The sequence below is a fragment of the Aquarana catesbeiana genome, linkage group LG03 (genome assembly GCF_042186555.1).
Source record: "Aquarana catesbeiana isolate 2022-GZ linkage group LG03, ASM4218655v1, whole genome shotgun sequence".
Taxonomy (NCBI): Eukaryota; Metazoa; Chordata; class Amphibia; order Anura; family Ranidae; genus Aquarana; species Aquarana catesbeiana.
This window is the reverse complement of record NC_133326.1, coordinates 254104477-254127726: the sequence shown is the minus strand read 5'-3', so window position 1 is coordinate 254127726 and position 23250 is coordinate 254104477. Positions and strand designations below refer to the sequence as shown.

General features: G+C 42.0%; 1 protein-coding gene across 1 annotated transcript in view; it reads left to right on the top strand.

Annotated features, from left to right (window-relative positions):
• The window catches only part of TAFA2 (TAFA chemokine like family member 2), a 425938-nt gene that overhangs the window by 264573 nt on the left and 138115 nt on the right, over positions 1 to 23250 (top strand). The window contains exon 2 of the mRNA XM_073619985.1: positions 12927 to 12981. The gene's annotated coding sequence lies outside the window, so the exon portion shown is untranslated. The remainder of the gene's footprint in view (positions 1 to 12926; positions 12982 to 23250) is intronic.

The window sequence follows — 23250 nt, the reverse complement described above, 5'->3', positions numbered from 1 at the left end:
ATTGCATCTCAGGTTACTTACCTTGTCACCTGGATCCTGCGATGTCCCCCCCGCTCTGTCCTCTGCACGATGCCTCTGTGTGCCGGGCTCCATTCCCTGCAAGCTTCGCAACGCATGGGGGCGGAGAGAAAAAGTGAAAAAAACATAACACATACAGTACACTGTAATCTTACACATCACGTTACTGTATCAAATCATTTCACCTCCCTTTTGTCCCTAGTTCTTTGTCCAGTGCCCTGCATGCACTTTTATATTATATATACTGCTCTTTCTGCCTGGAAACTGGAGAATGTCCATGGCAACCAAAAAGTGTCCCTTAACCTCAAAAGTGGTTTTAGACCAGCTAGAAAACTGCGATAGTAAATTAGAACACTTGCAGAATTGAGCGATAGTGAATCGTAGGGAAATTAATTTTATTATTATTATTATATTATTATTTTTTATAATTATTTATAGTTATTTATTATATTATAATTTAGGATTTTGTGTTTCAAACTTTATCATACCCGGGATGTCTACTAGACTCTTGTTTGGACAGCTTTGAGTGTGTTATTACTAGGAATTACAGGCCTACAATATAAAACACCAAATTTCTATGCAAAACAATGTACTGCTTTGAGATGAAAAAATCTGACATAATCATACCGCCAAGGAGGTTAATGGGCTGCCTTAATATTAAAACATGTCATACCTTACCTGCTTTGTGCAGTGGTTTTGCACAAAGTAGCCCTGATCCTCCTCCTCTCTGATCCATTCCCACGCTCCTTGACCCTCCCTCCTGTCGATTGCCCCCAGAGCAAGCAGCTTGCAATGGGGGCACCCAAGCAGGCATACTCCCGAGCCTCTGCTCTGTGTGTGCATTCAGACTTGGAGCCACAACTTGGCCCGCCTGCTCTCCAGTGGCGGACGTTTATTAGGGGTGCAGGGATGCTGCCCCCCAATCCATGCGCCCGACCCCTAATCTGTATGCAGAGCACTGGACACATGGATTCCAATGGTTTATTTTTGAAGCACATGATTACAGCCTGAGGCTCTAATTGGCTTCAAAAAAGGATGGGCTTGGGGTGCAGAGCACTGTGCGTGGCAGCGGTTGGAGCAGAGGAGTAGAGGAGCTGAGGAGGAGGCGGGGGAGGTGGCGGCAGCCAATGAGTGTGCAGTTTCCGGTGTTCTGCCAAAACACGGGCGGTGATGTGCAGAGGCAGAGTTGAAGCAGGGAGAAGAAAGATGTCAATTTCTGTCGGGAACTGGCTCTGTCCACCTGGCTGCTCTCCTACTGCTTCTGTCCAGAATGAGGAGAAGCCATTGTGGATGGGGTAAGTGCAGACCTGTTGGCGGGGGGGGATTGTTTGCCTCCCCTCCCAAAAAAAGGAGCACCAGCCGTCACTGCCCCTCTCTCTCCTCATTGGCTCACTGGAGGGGATTGGCTCCCGCTGCTTAGAGCCAATGAGGTGGGAGAGTCCCCAGAGAGCCGATGCACCTCATGCACAAGGCTGGATTGAGAGGGAGCTCAGGTAAGTATTGGGGGGGCTACTGCACAGATAAGGTAAAAAACCTTCAGCCTTTACAACCACATTAACACAATGCTTCTGCTAAGAAAAATATATAAACTTCCACTGCTGACCTCTTCTTTTGAAAATGCTGATTGCCTGATTGGCGTACTGAGCCAGCAGGTTTCTGAGTCACTAAAAGAAAAACACTATATTGTTGCTACAGAATGGCATCACAGGCAGCCTTGGAGGAAATTTGCCAATGGTGTTTATGTTGTGTGTGTGTCTTGAATGGCTATGTTGTGAAGCTACGTTGTGAAACTAGTAATATTTATATGCAAAAACTAGTTATAAGCTTTCCTGAGTAGCTCTGCTTCTGTGCTTTTTTTTAATGATTTATATTCAGGCAGTCTTTGATCAGCGCTATTTCTGAAATCTGAAACACCTGCTGTGGATTAGCATGAGTAACACGAGGTAATTTCAATTTATCCAGGTAGGGAAGCTGAATTAAGTCACTGGAGCATGGAGAGCTTTTGTTGTTTCTTTTAATCGGAATAAGAGTTCACATGTTAGATAAAACATAACTCAACAGTTTAACTCAATAAGAATGACGTTCTTTGATTTATAAATGCATTTAGTGATGTAAACAGCCTAAAAATATAAGGACCTATATACATATATTATGTTTGTTATATACTCACTTGGACAGACCCCATACAAATCTTTTGTGAGTAGTAACATATTTTTATTGTAAATAAAAGTTGTCCTTCCCAGGTTTTTCAATATCTGATCTGCTAATTTTACTTGTCTCTAAGGGTAGCGTGCAGTTTGTATTATAGCAGGCATATAGATATTGGGAGCCCTATAACCTCCATAATTCTGTTAGGTGGAATTAAAATATTCAAAATAGCAGCTCATAGTCTACCCAAGTGTAGTTAAAAAATGATATTTTGAAACATTATATAAACCCAGAATGTTTATTATTATGGTAGGAGGAAGCATTTTCTCTGCCTCCTCTTCAGTGCTCTAGCTGAAACGTAACTTTGTAGCAAATCAAAAGATCAGAAGCTGCAGCAGGATGTTGATGTGTAACAGACATTTGTTAACACAGCCAAGTAATGCACAGGCACCAGAATTTGCATGATTGTATCAGAACTGAGATAGATGCTGACCCCAAATAATTCCTGAGCAAAGATGCATCTGTCCTTCTAAAGAGAAAAGCAGATGAAGGCATTTTTTAGGAGAAGAGCTGTGGTCTCTTAGAGGTATAGTCAATACCTTAGGTGTTACATGTGCACTTTACATATTATGTAAGTACTTAACATTTGAAATATATGTGACGTTAGGTCCTTTTTTTGTGGTAATTCATGTAATCAACATACTGTAAATACATCATTAAAATACAAAACAGGCTAAAGGCATGATTTTTTTTTTTTTTTTAAGCGTAAATAATATTAATAATCCAGTAATGTTGGTGTGATGCTGCAGCTATCCCATGTTGACTCTAAAGCCTCATACACACGATCGGATTTTCCACAGAAAAAACCTTGGACATTTGTTGGAAGGGTGTTGGCCAGGAACTTGTCTTGCATACAAACGGCAAGGAATTGTCGGCCAACAGACACGAACATACTACGTGGTTTTTCAGCTCTTTAGCGCCACCCTTTGGGCTCTGCTAATTTAGTGTAAGTAGAAGTTTGGTGAGTGTTGATTCGCCCTTTTCATTTCAGGCTTTTCAGTTTGTGCTTTTCATTTCACGCTTTTCAGTTCGTTTCGGGAACAGCTGCTTGTCAACCAGCCATGTTGAGGAATCGGAGGAGATAACGTGTTATTTATTATTAGCCTTGGAGTTATTGCTTTGACCCAAGTCCAGTCCAGGAACAGGAGGAGGAGGATTTCTTGGACTAAAAATTGGTTGCTTTATTAATCGTGACCAATTATGTCATATGCCTTTGCTGCAGGAGCTCCAGGAGAATAATGCAGATGTTTTTTGGAATTTTTTGGAATTATCTCAGGATGACGGACCCCTGCTTTCACCAACTCTAGGCATTGTTGACCTCCTATATTAAGAAGCAGGACACATGCATGAGGCTTTTATTTTATGTTTTGGTTGAATAATGATTTGATTTGGTATATTTTCTATATTTTTGATGCATAGAATGCACTTTTTGGTTAAGTTCTATTGGCAGATAGCATGTCTAATTTTATTTGTTTTCTTTTTTTGATGTACAATAAAAAAATTGTGGAGAATAATACTATGTGACTATGTGTTTTACTTCAAATGGCAGTCTGGGAGTAGGCAGTTACATTTAAAAAAATACAATGTAAAATTAACAAGGGACACCAACATAGTTGTATGTTTGATCAAAATGGTGTTGTGGTAACGTGCACCAAAAAAAAAAAAAAAAAAAGAAATGACAAGCATAATAATATTATTCTTGATATCACTAGAAAAAAAAGCCTTTGAAAATTAATTTGCCATAACTCTATCAGTATCACCAGAAAAGCAGCTTCTTTATTACCCCATTAAAGAAGAAGAGAATGTGCGCTGCATTTCGAGATTTCATAATTTGCCACGTCACAAATGTTAATTCTCCATTACAAACACTAGTTTACAAGACCGACCGCTTCTGGCTCGTCCTTGCTTCCGAGCATGCGTGTTTGTACTTTGGACTTTTGTCCGACGGAATTGTGTACACACGCTTTAAAAATCCGACAACAGACATTTGTCTGCGGAAAATTTTAAAGCCTGCCATCCAACATTTGTCCGTGGAAAATCTGACAACAATTGTCCGATGGAGCGTACAAATGGTCGGATTTTTCCGCCAACAGCCTGTCATTACACAATTCCCATCAGAAAATCTGATCGTGTGTATGAGGTTTAAGCCTGAAAACTGAGTGATCACATGACTGCTGATCATGTGATGCACCTCCAGATCTTACTAGAGTGCCGTTTTAGGGAGGGGGTGGGTGAAGTTGGCTCTGGCTCCCATGCTGTCAATCAGGCAACAGTATTGTCAAGACCTTTCAACAACCTGGAGTGGCTCTGCTACGTCAGCTAATAGTGAGCAGTAGCCTGCTATCAGCTGTTTCTGGGTCACAGGAGAGCAAAAGTAAGTGCACTACTGTGATCCACATGAGAAGTATGGCTAAAAAAAGCTTTGGGCATAAGATAAAGTACACATTCTGTTTTCAGTAAAAATAAATTGACAACTGGAGGAGTGGGGCAAACTAACTCCCTACTTCTCTAGCAGTTTGGTTCTAGGTGTTTGGAGGCAGAGTGGATGAATTGTTCCAACATATGCACACATGGAGGCTAATTTATGAGAATCATGGTAGTACAAATTACTAATTTTCTACAGGCATCTGCTTCGAGATAAGTGGTTTTCTCATCCCTATTACTTATGCACAAAAATACTAGGTTTTAAAAAGAGTAATATATTATGTAAGCTATAATGAGCAGGGCCCTCTGATTCCTTGTGTATTGAATTGTATTGTAACTGTCTGCCCTAACCTTCTAAAGTGCTGCACAAACTGTTGGCACTATATAAATCCTGTATAATAATAATAAATCTAACAAATTCACTCAAGGCATTGCTCCATTTATTTTTCCAAACATTTGCTTAATGCCTTTTCCACCGTTAAAACTGACTTCTGAACTTTGTCATAAGAACCTCACTATTTTTGATGTATGCTTCCTACCTCGGTCGACTAAAAAGTAATAACAAATGACATGCCTTCCAGCAACATTTCTAGTGTTCACAATTTATTTGTACATTTTTTCAGCTGCCATCTTGAATGTGTCACATCTTATGCGTTTCTTCAAGCAGCTATATGCTTTGCTTTCTTACACTTGACACAGATTCATTCTCTCCCTGATCTATTATGTTTACTGCGCCTTGAGAGAAATTCCTCACTCATTTTTGTGATTGGTCATCTTGGATGACAGGCAGCTGAGACACACAGTTATGAAACCAATCAGAATTATTTAAAGTTGAGCTTTTACTATATGGCTACAGTAGAATTAAATAAGATTATATGATTGGTTGCTCTGTATTGCCATAGCAGAGTGCCTATTTACTCACCATGCTCAGATGCAGGTGTAGGCTGCTTTAACTCTTTTTCCCACAACTCCATGGATTCCAGGACAGGTCCAGGGAAGATAATTTCCTCTGCTCCCTGCACTCAACAACTCAGAGGGGCCACACCTGATAAGGCATAGGTAGCTGAGCAAGTGAACTGGTGGGGAGCTGGACGGGAGCCTAATAGCACACAGGTTCTGCAGAGGGCCTATCTAGTGTGGGGTTACCCTTTCCAGCTACTAGAGCACTCTACTTTTAGTGGGGTGGCATTTTATCTTTAGATCCCTCTAGCTGTTCACCTAAACAGAGTAACCCTACACCTCACTGAGAGGCATGCTATTTATGGGGTTATTTGCAAGCAACTGTTTTCTGAATTCTTTTACCGATGTAGTGATTTTCATTATAATTTTTTGTTATGGAGTTTTGTTATGGAGAGACTATGCTATGCAGCCATACAGTACCCTCATTGAGTCACAGAGAAATCACTGTGAAGTTGTCATGTTTGTACAGCTTTTGTTATTCTGCAGTGTGTGCATGTTTTGTTTTGTTTTTTTCCCAACCTAGACTTGCTTTGCATTATTGCTTCTAACTTTGCAAACATTTAGTTAACTGCAAGTTACAGTTACGCTCTGTCCAATCATTCAACCGATTACCCATTCTGTCAATTGACTAATATTTTGATCAGTACTTTTTTCATTTTATTATTGAATGTATAATTAATGATGCACGCTAGCTTTGATAATTAATGTTTTTATTATTATGAGTTCATACATAGCGCCTAATTGTTTTTGAATATCTTATGTTTATTCATCATAATAACTGAACGTGAAATCAGGTTGTACAATATGCACTTAGATGATAAATTGATGACATTCTGGTAGAAATTCTTGTTACTACAAATCTAGCACTTACTTTAAATATTACAATATGTATGAGTAAAAGAATGAATTATTTTATTTCTTATGCAGAAAGAGGGAATTCTAATGAGTCTTTCACACAATTCTCAGCTTATGCATAACTTGGGAGAATACAGTATATTTTACTATGTGAATTATAATCATGGGTTGTACTTTCCTCTCATAAAATATAAGCAAAAAACTATTTGTTAGTTTTCATTAGGGATGAGCAAATTTGTCTAGGTTCTGGTTCTTTTCACAGGGGGTTCATTGTATCCTGTGTGAAATTGGCAAAACTCAAACTCAGAATCGAACCCTACTGAAATCTATGGAGGGCAAATCTTGATACCACATTCTGAAAATGTTTCAGCTAATAGGCACAGAATTGTCAAAAAAGAGCATAGAGAGCAGGAGCTGGGCACTACCATAGTAGACATTTAACCACTTGCCAACTGTATAACTTAAGATTATAAGATATACGGCGGCAAAGTGGCATGGCTGCGCCAGATCACATACCTATACATGATCTGACACTTCCGAGTCTGGAGCGCCAGCGGCAGCACGCTCCTGCTGTAATTATACACAGTGGGAGCTGATCGGCATGTACCGCAGACTCCATGTTCGCCAGCACTCACTGATCCTTCAGTGCAGAGGAAGAATGGCCGTCTGCCTATGTAAATAAGGCAGATCGCCGTTCTGTCAGCACAGAAAGCATGGATCCTGTGTTCCTGCAAAGCAAGGCCACAGATCTATGCTTTCTCTTAGTACAGGCACTTCCCCCACAGTAAGAAAACACTAGCTAGGCACACATTTAACCCTTTGATCGCCCCTGATGTTAACGCCTTCCCAGCCATTGTCATTAGTACAGTGGCCGTGCATATTTTTTTAGCAAACGTATCAGTGTCCAATTTGTCGGCTGCAATATTGCAGTCCCGCTATAAATCACTAATTACCATCATTACTAGTAAAAAAAAAAATCCCATAATTTTTAGATGCTATAACTTTTGCACAAACCAATCAATATACACTTATTGGGAATTTTTTTTAACCAAAAACATGTAGCAGAATACATATTGGCCTAAATTGATGAAGAAATTCATTTTTTTTTATTGGATGTGGTTTATTGCAGAAAGTAAAAAAAAATGTGTTTTTTTTCAAAATTGCCGGTCTTTTTTGTTTTTAGCGCAAAAATAAAAACAGCAGAGGTAATCAAATACCACTAAAAGAAAGCTCTATTTGTGGGAAAAAAAGAACATAAGCTTTATTTGGGTACAGTGTCATCCTCTGAAGACGCCTGATTGTCTGGCGAAACGCGTTGGTCAGGACTATCCCGTGACGTCATATTTGCCCATTGGAATGCATGCACGACAGCACTTCCTGGCATTATAGCAATTTTATTACTCTGTACAAGTGAGTGCAAACTTGTTGTTTTTAATGATATTCTTTTAATAAAGGGCATTACACTATCTGGACCCTTCTTATGTTCCCCTGCATCAGTAATGAAGAGTGAATATACTGTGGTATAAGCTGGAGGAGAGGAAGAGCTGCAGAGACGCGGGAGTGTAATATTCACAAACCTATGGAGACGTTGTAGCTGAAAGGGCACAAAGTAAAAAAAAATCAATTATTTTCTATGGAGATGGTTCACATCTCCACTCTAAGGCACCTAAAGCCAAATGCCTGAAGCATAAAAAAGTTCGGGAACTTTTTTTGTAGCTTGAATCGGGCAGATTTTAGCGTTTTTGGCACATTTTTATCCCCTTAGAATAGATACGAGCCATCCGCGCATTTTTGTGCGCATTTCCGCATTTTGACACGCATTTACGTGCGATTTTCTGCTCAAACTAAAAATTGTAGAACATAAAATAGCAAAGATATATGAATAAATAAATGTAAACTAAATTCACAATTAGCTAAAAAGCATTATAAATAAATAAAATAAATGAAAAATATGTAATAATACATAAATGAAGGATAATTAACCCCTAACTTAAAAAAAATTAAATAAATTATTAGAAATAATAATAATAATAATAATAATAATAATAATAATAATAATAATAATAATAAATAAACACCCAAACCTTAATAACACAAAAAATAATTATTAATAATATGAATAATAATAATAGTAAATGTATTTATTTTGTGTTAGGGTTAGGGTGTTTAGTTATTTATTATTATTATTTAATTTTTTTAAGGGTTATGGGTTAATTATTAATTTACTATTACTTAGTATTCATTTATTGAATTTATTTATTATTTATTTATGAATATTTTTATTTATTTGTGTATTTATTTTACATTTATTTATTCATTTATTATTATTTTTATTTTTATTATTATTATTATTATTATTAATAATAAGTAAGGGGTTAGAGTTAAGATTAGGTTAGGATTAGGAGTTGGTGTTAGGGTTAGGATTAGGGGTTAGGTATCTGTTTAACCACTTCAATACCGGCGTATAGTAATATGACGGCCACAGATGGGATCTCCCATCCTGGGTGGCTGTCATATGACATCCTGGGCTTCCCGGCCATATAGGGGCGCGCGCACACGCGCCCGCCGCGTTGCTTGGGACCCGGTGCGCGTGCCCGGCGGCCGCGATGTCCTCCAGGCACCCGCGATTGCCCGTTAACCGAGCAGGACCGTGGATCTGTGTGGGTAAACACACAGATCCACATCCTGTCAGTTGAGAGGAGACTGATCTGTGTTCCCAGTACAGATGAACACTGATCGGTCTCCTCCCCTTGTGAGTCCCCACCCCCTACAGTTAGAGTCACTCCCCTAGGAAACACATTTAACCCCTCTTGTCCCCCTAGTGGTTAACCCCTTCCCTGCCTGTCACATTTATACAGTAATCAATGCAATTTTATAGCACTGATCGCTGTATAAATGTGAATGGTCCCAAAAATGTGTCAAAAGTGTCCGATGTGTCCACCATAATGTCGCAGTCATGAAAAAAAAAACCGCAGATCGCCGCTATTACTAGTAAAAAAAAAAAAAAATTTTTTTTAAATGCCATAAATCTATCCTGTATTTTGTAGACGCTATAACTTTTGCGCAAATCAATCAATATACGCTTATTGCGATTTTTTTTACCAAAAATATGTAGAAGAATATGTATTGGCCTAAACTGAGGCAAAAATTTGTTTTTTGTTTTTAAAAATAGGATATTTATTATAGCAAAAAGTAAAAAATATTGTGTTTTTTTCAAAATTGTCGCTCTTCTTTTGTTTATAGCGCAAAAAATAAAAAACGCAGGGGTGATCAAATACCACTAAAAGAAAGCTCTATTTGTGGGGAAAAAAGGACGTCAATTTTGTTTGGGTACAACGCCGCACGGCCGCGCAATTGTCGCTTAAAGTGCAACAGCGCTGAAAACTAAAAATTGGTCTGGGAAGAAAGGGGGTGAAAATGCCCTGTATTGAACAGGTTAAAAATTCTTAGTATTCTTTTATTAAATGTATTATTTATTTATGGTCATTTTTATTTATTTGGGTATTTATTTTACATCTATTTATTCATGTATTATTATTATTATTATTATTAGTAGTAGTAGTAGTAGTAGTAGTAGTATTAATACCTTAACCCAAACAAAATAAATAAATAAATAAATAGGAAGGAAGGGGGTGAAAATGCCCTGTATTGAACAGGTTAAAAATTCTTAGTATTCTTTTATTAAATGTATTATTTATTTATGGTCATTTTTATTTATTTGGGTATTTATTTTACATCTATTTATTCATGTATTATTATTATTATTATTATTATTAGTAGTAGTAGTAGTAGTAGTATTAATACCTTAACCCAAACAAAAAATAAATAAATAAATAACCCTATGTCAGAAAGCTAGTTCAGCTAATACTAATTCTCATACAGCTAATGCACATTCTTCTGCAGCTACTGCTCATTCCCTAATGTTCGTTGCTAAAACTAATTCTCATGCAGCTATTGCAGAAGAATTAGCATTAGCTGCAGAAGAATTTTGTTAGGGTTAAGGTGTTAATACTACTACTACTACTACTACTACTACTACTACTACTATTAATCATTAATGAATAAATAAATGTAAGTCAAATACACAAATAAATAAAAATAACCATAAATAAATAATAAATTCAATAAAAGAATACTAAGAATTATTAAACAAATAACTAACCCCTAATCCTAACCCCAACTCATAATCCTAATCCTAACCTAACTTTAACTCTAACCCCTTACCCTAACAAAAAAATGAATAATTAATGGAAAAGCTAAAAAAGCTGAAATACCTAGCAACAAATTATGCAACATATGGTAGTTTTCTCTATTGGCTAATAAAAAAACGCCAAGCGCAAGTCGTGCATAAAAACGCGCCAAAACCGTGCATAAAAATGTGCCTAAAAATGCTGGAAAAATGCTCAAAGACGCTATGCTCAGGTGTGAATGCAGCCTAAGATGTAAATATTCTTTGCTCCCCATCCCAAATTATCCACACACACACACACATATATATATATATATATATATATATATATATATATATATATATATATACTGTATATGCACTATAATAAATGTACTGTATAATAGATATGTGTTAATAATTATAATGCAGAAGGAAAGCTCCTGTCATTTACATGTTTTTTAACGCGCAAGCTTCAAAGCTGTTACCTTTATGCTTGTTTCATCATATACTGAATTGAGTCAATGACCCAGGACATGCATACAGTTAAAAAAACAGTTCCATTTGGTCTGTGGCTATGTTATGGATGAGGTTTTACTGTCACATGGGGGGGGGGGGGTGTGCTGGATTATTAGGTAAACTTATTGTAGAAGAAGGGACTCTCTTCCTCTGGTGAAGATAAAGAAGGAAGGAGGTTAACAACCACAGAGATGTCAGCCTGGAAGCAATATTTGCAGGAGTGAAACCCCCCTGCACCCAATACCCCTGACACTGCACACCCCTGCCAATACACCTCTTCTATTACCCAGAAACCTTCCACTGCATCTTTCCTGTTACCCTGCACCCCTGCCATTGCACCCTCTGCCAACTATACTTTCTCCTTTAATTGTATGCTTCCACTGGTTTGCCCCCTGTCACCCCCTGCCACTGCACACGTGCCTAAAAATTGAGGGCTCATTCACAGGGGTTCTCTGGCCCATACAGTGTTTATGAGCAGTTTGTTTGGAGCCGTCTGTTACTCTATGAGGACGCAGCAGCTGTATGAACACGGCTGCAGGTCCTAATTTGATAAGTATGCAGGTGTGGGTGAGTGGTCCCAAATACACGCTGTCTGTGTTTGGGGCCATACACCTGCACCTGTCAAATTAGGCCCTTTTGGCCAGCTTCTGTCGAAGGCACATGACTGAATAAGGTCTGCCGATGGGCTCCCTGTCAGTGCTCTCAGCCAATGAGGGAGCATCCCTCTGTCAGAATACAATAGCTCAGCAGGAGAGATTGCTGTACTAACATCAGATTGTTAGTACATTGTCTTCAACCTGAGCTGTCAGTTTTTTTTGTTCAACCAAGTGGTGTATAAGAGGCTTAAAGGTCGGGGCAACTCCATATGCAAAAATTTGTGATGATTTCAATAAAGTACAGTTCCTGGAAAGCTGAAAGGAAACACTAGGGTCCTTTCACACAAACTGCTGCATTACTACATAGCAGCTGGTGTGCGGAGTGGTCCAGCAGGATCACCACAGTGCTGATGCATCTTGCAGGCATCGCACTGTTCATTTAAAAAAAAAAAGACTTTATTGAAATGTCACACAAGCATTTCATAAAGTTCAATTGGCAACTGCACTGTGTGAGGTGGTGGATTGCCTCACACTGCGCTGTGCTGAAAGTACTGCATGCACTACTTTTGTTCAGCGCACTCTGCTCATACACTGCCGCAGTGCAGTGGTGTGAACTGGCACGCTGGAGACAAAGGCATTTTGCATCTTCATGTGGTGGGACTGCTCTGTGAATATACCCTACTTTCTAGCACAAAGCATATACAGAGGATCCAATGCATAACACACATGGACTCTCTTCCTGCCCTCTGTACTTTGGGTGGTACTTTTTTTCTTTTTAAAGAAGTAGGGAAGTAGGAAGTAGGACCGATATCGCAGGGCAAAGTCGGATCGACCATTGAACAACAGTCAAGTCATACCAGTGTGAACCCGGCCTAAAAGATGATACCATAATGATCACAGCTGTTAACCTATGTCTCATTCTCTCTTGTGTCTGATCTTCAGGTTATGCAATATTATTTTTATGTTATAATTTTACCATCAGCCCAGCTGGCTACCTATATCTGCTGTAACAAATTTTTAGAAATGATATTTGGAAGCAGGCGCAAGAGAGTTTAAATTAGTGCTGAATATTATTGGCAGTAGTAAAACAAACAACAAACATATTGGCAACTAGCAAGTAACATTAACCTTGTTGTGTGCTTTATCTCCTTAGAATAAATGTATCATTTATTTTCCAGATGTTTAAAGCATTTCCTGTGTGCCTGGGGGGAATCTGGATTTTGAATGAAGGAGGTAAGTTTGATAGAATGTTACATTTTGTAAAACATATTTATAGTCAAGTATGATCATATGTGAAATGTCTTTGCTGTGTGGGCTGCACACCAACAACCTGTCTCATGTCTGTATTTTAACCCTCATTAGGGTGATCTTAACATCCGCTTCAATTTATTAGCCATCAAGCAAAACGAACAATGTGAACTTCTTTTATAAATATAAACACAATCCTTTATTGAAAATCTAGCATGAAATCTATTGGTTAAATCCAATTCATACAATAGCATTATAGCAAAGTTTTTTGGATGCATTTCTGGCTTCAATAAGGGCTTTATGCACTTGAAAGATTGCTATACTCAGAGGTAGGGATGAGCTTGATGTTCGGGTCAAACATAAGTTCGACTCGAACATCGGGTGTTTGCCCGTTCGCAGAACAGCGAACATTATGGGGCGTTCACTGCAAATTCGAGTGCCATAATGCACTACGAGATCGCAGTGCATTGCTGTATGATGATTGGCCAAAGCATGCACCTGACCTGCATGCTTTGGCCAATCACAGCGCCCTCTGCAAAGAGAACCATAATTGGCCCAGGGGGACTAAGTCCACACCCCACACTATATAAGGCAGCTTACACAGCGGCCCTGTGTAGTTTTGTTGGCGTGGACAGAGAGATAGCTTGAGTTAGATTAAGCAGACAGGTTATTCAGTTAATGGGAGTGTTTGATATATATACAGTCAGTCTATATATATATATATTGGGGTCTTTAGCTCAGTGGTAGATGCGTTTTCACGTACTGTAGTGAGTCCACAACAGTCAGTTACCAGGTTTGAGGGCATGGCAGCCCATTTTTATTAACAAGAACAAAATAAAAGTTTTACACAGGATTTCCCACACAGGGGTTCTTCTCCAGTAAATTCATACAGCAGAAAATGCCAAGCCTCCTGGCTCCTAGGCTTTCTTTGCCTTGCAGTTCCCTGCTCAACCAGCCTACTCCTGGCTTCAACAGGATTCTCCAGACCCCTGGATTTGCTTACTGTCCCCCAGAGTTCAAGACTTCCTTCAGCCCCCCTTGGTCTTGCTAGTCGCCTCAGCTCTCCCAGCCTCCCAGACACCCTTCTCTGGTCTCACAGGCCCTTGTAGCCATCCCGACCTTCCCAGTCCTTCAGACACAAAGTTCTCCCTCACCAGGGATGTAGTCTCACACAGGGCGGACAGCTTTCCAGACACAGGTCTGTCTTGATGCAGCAGCAGCAGTAACAAGCTGCACACACTCCACCTTCCTCCACACTCTGCTCTCACCAGCCCCTCGTTATATGGGCTGTGTGCACCTGGGTAGGGATGAGCCGAACACCCCCCTGTTCGGTTCGCACCAGAACATGCGAACAGGAAAAAAGTTCGCTCGAACACGCGAACACCGTTAAAGTCTATGGGACACGAACATGAATAATCAAAAGTGCTAATTTTAAAGGCTTATATGCAAGTTATTGTCATAAAAAGTGTTTGGGGACCTGGGTCCTGCCCCAGGGGACATGGATCAATGCAAAAAAAAGTTTTAAAAACGGCCGTTTTTTCAGGAGCAGTGATTTTAATAATGCTTAAAGTCAAACAATAAAAGTGTAATATCCCTTTAAATTTCGTACCTGGGGGGTGTCTATAGTATGCCTGTAAAGGGGCGCATGTTTCCTGTGTTTAGAACAGTCTGACAGCAAAATGACATTTGGAAGGAAAAAACACATTTAAAACTACCCGCGGCTATTGCATTGCCGACAATACACATAGAAGTTCATTGATAAAAACGGCATGGGAATTCCCCCCAGGGAAACACGAACCAAAATAAAAAAAAAAAAAAATGACGTGGGGGGGTCCCCCTAAATTCCATACCAGGCCCTTCAGGTCTGGTATGGATATTAAGGGGAACCCCGGCCAAAATTAAAAAAAAAAATGACGTGGGGTTCCCCCTAAATTCCATACCAGACCCTTCAGGTCTGGTATGGATTTTAAGGGGAACCCCGCGCCAAAAAAAAAAAAAAAAAACGGCGTGGGGTTCCCCCAAAAATCCATACCAGACCCTTATCCGAGCACGCAACCTGGCAGGCCGCAGGAAAAGAGGGGGGGACGAGAGTGCGCCCCCCCCCCCTCCTGAACCGTACCAGGCCACATGCCCTCAACATTGGGAGGGTGCTTTGGGGTAGCCCCCCAAAACACCTTGTCCCCATGTTGATGAGGACAAGGGCCTCATCCCCACAACCGTGGCCGGTGGTTGTGGGGGTCTGCGGGCGGGGGGCTTATCGGAATCTGGAAGCCCCCTTTAACAAGGGGACCCCCAGATCCCGGCCCCCCCCCCCTGTGTGAAATGGTAAGGGGGTACTTACCCCTACCATTTCACTAAAAAACTGTCAAAATAGTTAAAAATGACAAGAGACAGTTTTTGACAATTCCTTTATTTAAATGCTTCTTCTATCTTCCTTCATCTTCTTCTTCTTCTGGTTCTTCTGACTCTTCTGGTTCTTCCTCCGGCGTTCTCGTCCAGCATCTTCTCCGCGGCGTCTTCTATCTTCTTCTCCTCGGGCCGCTCCGCACCCATGGCATGAGGGGAGGCTCCCGCTCTTCTCTTCATCTTCTTCTTCATCCTCTTCTCTTCTTCATCTTCTTCATCTTCATCTTCTCTTCTTTTCTTCTGCGGGCCGCTCCGCATCCATGCATGGAGGGAGGCTCCCGCTGTGTGACGGCGTCTCCTCGTCTGACGGTTCTTAAATAACGGGGGGCGGGGCCACCCGGTGACCCCGCCCCCCTCTGACGCACGGTGACTTGACGGGACTTCCCTGTGACGTCACGGGGAATGCCACAGGGAAGTCCCGTCATGTCCCGTGCGTCAGAGGGGGGCGGGGTCACCGGGTGGCCCCGCCCCCCGTTATTTAAGAACCGTCAGACGAGGAGACGCCGTCACACAGTGGGAGCCTCCCTCCATGCATGGATGCGGAGCGGCCCGCAGAAGAAAAGAAGAGAAGATGAAGATGAAGAAGATGAAGAAGAGAAGAGGATGAAGAAGAAGATGAAGAGAAGAGCGGGAGCCTCCCCTCATGCCATGGGTGCGGAGCGGCCCGAGGAGAAGAAGATAGAAGACGCCGCGGAGAAGATGCTGGACGAGAACGCCGGAGGAAGAACCAGAAGAGCCAGAAGAACCAGAAGAAGATGAAGGAAGATAGAAGAAGCATTTAAATAAAGGAATTGTCAAAAACTGTCTCTTGTCATTTTTAACTATTTTGACAGTTTTTTAGTGAAATGGTAGGGGTAAGTATCCCCTTACCATTTCACACAGGGGGGGGCCGGGATCTGGGGGTCCCCTTGTTAAAGGGGGCTTCCAGATTCCGATAAGCCCCCCGCCCGCAGACCCCCACAACCACCGGCCACGGTTGTGGGGATGAGGCCCTTGTCCTCATCAACATGGGGACAAGGTGTTTTGGGGGGCTACCCCAAAGCACCCTCCCAATGTTGAGGGCATGTGGCCTGGTACGGTTCAGGAGGGGGGGGGCCGCACTCTCGTCCCCCCCTCTTTTCCTGTGGCCTGCCAGGTTGCGTGCTCGGATAAGGGTCTGGTATGGATTTTTGGGGGAACCCCACGCCGTTTTTTTTTTTTTTTTTTGGCGCGGGGTTCCCCTTAAAATCCATACCAGACCTGAAGGGTCTGGTATGGAATTTAGGGGGAACCCCACGTCATTTTTTTTTTTAATTTTGGCCGGGGTTCCCCTTAATATCCATACCAGACCTGAAGGGCCTGGTATGGAATTTAGGGGGACCCCCCACGTCATTTTTTTTTTTTTTAATTTTGGTTCGGGGTTTCCCTGGGGGGAATTCCCATGCCGTTTTTATCAATGAACTTCTATGTGTATTGTCGGCAATGCAATAGCCGCGGGTAGTTTTAAATGTGTTTTTTCCTTCCAAATGTCATTTTGCTGTCAGACTGTTCTAAACACGGGAAACATGCGCCCCTTTACAGGCATACTATAGACACCCCCCAGGTACGAAATTTAAAGGGATATTACACTTTTATTGTTTGACTTTAAGCATTATTAAAATCACTGCTCCTGAAAAAACGTCCGTTTTTAAAACTTTTTTTTGCATTGATACATGTCCCCTGGGGCAGGACCCGGGTCCCCAAACACTTTTTATGACAATAACTTGCATATAAGCCTTTAAAATTAGCACTTTTGATTTCTCCCATAGACTTTTAAAGGGTGTTCCGTGGCATTCGAATTTGCCGCGAACACCCCAAATTGTTCGGTGTTCGGCGAACTTGCGAACAGCTAATGTTCGAGTCGAACATGAGTTCGACTCGAACTCGAAGCTCATCCCTACACCTGGGCACACAACCTGCTAGCTATCCATAAGACCTGGACACAGGGTTGGAGATTCCGTCCCACCCAAGACTCTGAGGAATCTCCAAACTACAGAGCCCCATCTGAAGATAGTAAAATCTGGAGAAAGCTGCCAGAGCAGATTTCTCCTCTCAAAATAATTGCTCTGTAGCCTTGCAGTCACCTGACATGCAAACTATATAACTATAAACTATATATATATGGATAAACTGGGTGGGAATCCTCCGGCTGACATGGAGAGATCCAGGAAAGGAAAATTACGGTAAGTATGGACAACAATTTTCCTTATTCCTGGACTTCCCTATGTCAGCCTACTATGGGATGTACCAAGCAATATTAAGAAGGGAGGGAAGACAAAAAATAAGACAAACCCTCAATGCAATGCTACTCAACATTTTTAATGGGCAACAGCCGCTGTAAGTATTGTAGAGCCAAATGTTTCCTCAGGCGGACAAGCCATATTAAGCCTGTAATAACTAATAAAAGGTGTTGGGCGCGCTCCAGATTGCTGCTCTGCAAACTACCTCAGGGGCGACCTTCGCGTATGCCCAGGATGCTGCCATACCCCTCGTCGAATGTGCTTTGATCTCTAAAGGAGGAGGAAGGCCCAGTGTTTTGTATGCAAAATGGATGGTCTTGACAAACCAGGCAGACACAACTCTGGATGTTGCTGGCATACCCTTTTTTAGGCCCCATTGGGAAAACCTACAGCTGATCTTGTTTTCCAAAGCTTTTAGTCCATTTCAGGTAGGTTGAAACCGCAGAGACCAGGTCTAACCTACTCCACTCATCATCAGCTGTATCCACCGGAAAGGCTGGGAGAATGACCTCCCAGTTCATACGAAATTATGTGGCCACCTTAAGTAGAAAGCTCGATATCGGCCTAAGGACTATCTTGTCTGGGAACACCAAACAATATGGTTCTTTAGATGAGAAGGCGCACAACTCGGAGTCTCTTCTGGCCAAGGCCATGGCTTGTAAAAAACAAAACCTGTTAAAAGAAATCATGAACAAGAGAAAGCTTGATCAAAACGGAGGAACCAGAAATGTTCCCAAGACTAGTGTTAAGTCCTCTTTTGGAAAAAACGATTTCAATGGAGGTCTGATTTCTATGGCTGCCCCTAAAAAATCAGATCACCAACAGATGTAGAGCATATCTTGACATTAACAGAGCACCCTGACCCAATGCCTGTGGATGCTAGGTCCGGGAGAAGAAGCAAGGCAGTTGACAATTCTCCAATGCCATAAGATCTATCAAAGGCGTCCCCCAGACCCTGAAGTTCCCGCGTAGGTACTTGGGGTTGAGGCCCAAAGCCTCGACTCAAGCGATCTGCTAAAACATTGCCAGACCCTGGGAGTTAAGATGCTGTAAGGGAGCCGAGATTCTTCTCTGTGCAGAGGAAGATTGACATGCCACCTGAAGGAGAGGGTGACTTCTTGTGGACCCTTGATGAGACACATAAGCCACCGCAGTTTTGTTGTCCAAAAGAATCTTGACAGCTCGACCTCGCAACATAGGTTGGAATGCTAAGAGCATGTCTGACAGCATCCAATCCCAGGAAATTTGAACTCTTCGCCCCACAAAGGTACCATTGGCCTTGAACCTGATGTCCCAGGCAGTGTGCCCTGCAGCCTGCCATACTGGCATTGGTCGACACCACTATTGGTTCTGAGGCCTTCAACGGAACTCGACAGCCACTTCAGCCACAACTCTGCAGTAGTCTGCAAAGGAGAAGAACTGCCACTTCCCAGACTTTCATCCAAACATCCATCCACCAGCTCCGCTACCCACACTCTAAGGCTGGATTCCAACCCATGCACTCCCAGCGCATTCCGCAGAACCACACCACAGAACGTGTTCCACAGGAGACCATGATAAATGGACGGTAGTGCAAATCCGCAAATCGCAAAAAGCACTAAAAAACGCACAGGTGCGAACCCAGCCCAAGCGCTGCTGCCACAGGAGTGAGTGCTACCGCCGGTCTGCAGGCTGCTGTGGCCAAGCTATTCAACCTTTTTAGGTATGCGTTTATTTTGCGATCCAAAGGATCCCTGAAAGAGACCGAATCCTCCAGCGGAAGCGTAATGTGGCGGGCGAATATACATAATGAAGCATCCACCTTAGGCGTAGTGTCCCAAGGGGTACGCCTCAGATGGATCCAAATCCCTATCGACTTCACAGTTAAAACGCACTAAAAAACACATGATCTGAATCTGCAGATGGTGAAGATACAGCACGATGAGCAGGATTCCTTGAAACACTCTTTAACCCTTCATTGACTGCATGCTTAATGTAGGATTTAACCTGGCGTGCTTTCGCAGCATTGTCCTGAGCCGTCTGATGTCTTGACCTCTCTTAGCTTGGGTTTGAGCGACTAAAGTGAGGTGAGAGCGAGGGAGATCTGGAATGCTGTGACAACAGGCGTCTATCCAGCTGCATGCGACTCTGCGATTTGTCATGTTTAGTCCCTTTACTCTTTAGAGGCTGGAATGCTGATTTGGAACCTCTTTGCAGGAGTTTATCTCGCAGTGGGCCCTCTGTAAAACACAGAGGATGTGCTCTCTTTTAAAAAATAAATAAACAAAAATCAAAATAAACTTCTCCATCCAAATCTTCAGTACTTAAGGCAGCTAGGCAGGCAGGCAAAATTCCCCAATCCTAGAAGGTACAGGATAATAAAAATACTCTGACAGACAAGTAACACAGCAGAAAGTAATGAGAAACCTGGAAGGAGGCTTATCAGAGCAGAGCAGAGTAGCAGATTGACCAGCTGGAGACTGAGATCAGCCTAGAGGACAGAGGCTGCTGCAATCAGCTCAACTCTGAGCTTCCTGAAAGGAGTACATGTGGAGGCGGTGAACTACAAGACCCAGCGAGCCAAACCACTGCGTGAACACACAAAAACATGGAAGGAGAGAGTGCCAGCACCTGCCTAACGAAGGTATACACAGTTATTTATACTGCCAGTGACCTTTGCCAGAAATACACAGTCATTTATACTGTACCATACAATCCCAGCACCACGGGAACCCACCTCCTCAAGAGATTTACAGCCTATATGGGGGGGTCTTCTGAATCGGGAGAGGCTGAACCCGACAGGATGGATGGATGGATGGAGAAGAGAAAAAATAAAAAATAAAAATAAATAAACTTTAGAAGGCGTCCTGAGCGAGGGCGAAAAAAGAACACTGGTGTGGGCAGACAGCCGCTCCTTTTATGGGCTAGAAAAGAGGTGGTCTTGGAGGGGTCAGAGGGGGTGGACATGGGGAGGTCCAGGAAATATATATATATATATATATATATATATATATATATATACTCTGCATCCAGTGTAGCCTATATCTAAAGTGCATTCCGTGGTGTACTATTTCTAATACACTTCAGGCTGTGTACACAGTATCTAATACGGTGTGTACAGTGTTTACTACACTTCTGGTGGTGTACACAGTATGAAATACAGTGTAGCTGTAGTACAGTTGCTAATACAGTGCAGGCGAGGTACACAGTATCTAATACATTGTGTATAGTTTCTATTACACTTCTGGTGGTGTACACAGTACACAATACAGTGCAGCTGTAGTAAAGTTGCTAATACAGTGCACGCGGTGTACACAGTGTCTAATACATTGTGTACAGTGTCTACTACGCTTCTGGTGGTGTACACAGTATACAATACAGTGCAGCTGTAGTACAGTTGCTAATACAGTGCAGGCGGTGTACACGGTACCTAATACAGTGTGTACAGTTTCTACTACACTTCTGGTGGTGTACACAGTACACAATACAGTGCAGCTGTAGTACAGTTGCCAATACAGTGCATGTGGTGTACACAGTACCCAATACAGTGTGTACAGTTTCTACTACACTTCTGGTGGTGTACACAGTACACAATACAGTGCAGCCGTAGTACAGTTTCTACTACTTTTCTGGTGGTGTACACAGTATCTAATACAGTGTGTACAGTTTCTACTACACTTCTGGTGGTGTACACAGTACACAATACAGTGCAGCCGTAGTACAGTGTGTACAGTTTCTACTACACTTCTGGTGGTGTACACAGTACACAATACAGTGCAGCTGTAGTACAGTTGCTAATACAGTGCAGGTGGTGTACACAATATCTAATGCAGTGTGTACAGTTACTACTACAATTCTGGTGGTGTACACAATATAAAATACAGTGCAGCCATAGTACAGTTGCTAATACAGTGCAGGCCGTGTACACAGTATCTAATACAATGTGTACAGTTTCTACTACACTTCTGGTGGTGTACATAGTACACAATACAGTGCAGCCGTAGTACAGTTTCTGCTACTTTTCTGTTGGTGTACACAGTATCTAATACAGTGTGTACAGTTTCTACTACACTTCTGGTGGTGTACACAGTACACAATACAGTACAGCTGTAGTACAGTTGCTAATACAGTGCAGGTGGTGTACACAATATCTAATACAGTGTGTACAGTTACTACTACAATTCTGGTGGTGTACACAATATAAAATACAGTGCAGCCATAGTACAGTTGCTAATACAGTGCACGCAGTGTACACAGTGTCTAATACATTGTGTACAGTGTCTACTACACTTCTGGTGGTGTACACAGTATACAATACAGTGCAGCTGTAGTACAGTTGCTAATACAGTGCAGGCGGTGTACACAGTACCTATAACAGTGTGTACAGTTTCTACTACACTTCTAGTGGTGTACACAGTACACAATACAGTGCAGCTGTAGTACAGTTGCCAATACAGTGCATGTGGTGTACACAGTACCTAATACAGTGTGTACAGTTTCTACTACACTTCTGGTGGTGTACACAGTACACAATACAGTGCAGCCATAGTACAGTTTCTACTACTTTTCTGGTGGTGTACACAGTATCTAATACAGTGTGTACAGTTTCTACTACACTTCTGGTGGTGTACACAGTACACAATACAGTGTGTACAGTTTCTACTACACTTCTGGTGGTGTACACAGTACACAATACAGTGCAGCCGTAGTACAGTGTGTACAGTTTCTACTACACTTCTGGTGGTGTACACAGTACACAATACAGTGCAGCCGTAGTACAGTTGCTAATACAGTGCAGGTGGTGTACACAATATCTAATACAGTGTGTACAGTTACTTCTACAATTCTGGTGGTGTACACAATGTAAAATACAGTGCAGCCATAGTACAGTTGCTAATACAGTGCAGGCAGTGTATACAGTATCTAATACAATGTGTACAGTTTCTACTACACTTCTGGTGGTGTACACAGTACACAATACAGCGCAGCCCTCGTACAGTTTCTACTACTTTTCTGGTGGTGTACACAGTATCTAACACAGTGTGTACAGTTCATACTACACTTCTGATGGTGTACACAGTATAAAATACAGTGCAGTCATAGTACAGTTACTAATACAGTGCAGGCGATGTACACAGTATCTAATACAGTGCGTACAGTTTCTACTACACTTCTGGTGGTGTACACAGTATCTAATACAGTGTAGTGTGTTGTTGCAAAACAAAATATACATCATGTCCGGAAGGCCACCAAGGAGAGGTAGACGCTCACAGGCCACTAAAAGAGGGCAAGCAGTCTCTGTGTCTACAGTCAACAGTGCTGGTCTTGGACATGGTGCATCCTCTGCAGGTGGCCGTGGAGCACGCTTGTCCTTTTTTTCTGCTGCTGGCTGTGTTATTGAGCCTGGACATGCAGAAGAGTTGGTGGAGTGGATAACAAAGCCGTCCTCATCCTCCTCATCCTCTGTCAGCCAGGCTCAGAGTAGTTTGTCTTCCAACGCAGCTGCCAAAGCAGCCTATTCCACCGTCTCCTTGTCCAGTCGCTCCTTCCGTAGCCCCACCATCATGTGTCGGGTACATGCTGCTGGAGGGTGTGCAGCGATTTGAAGGCT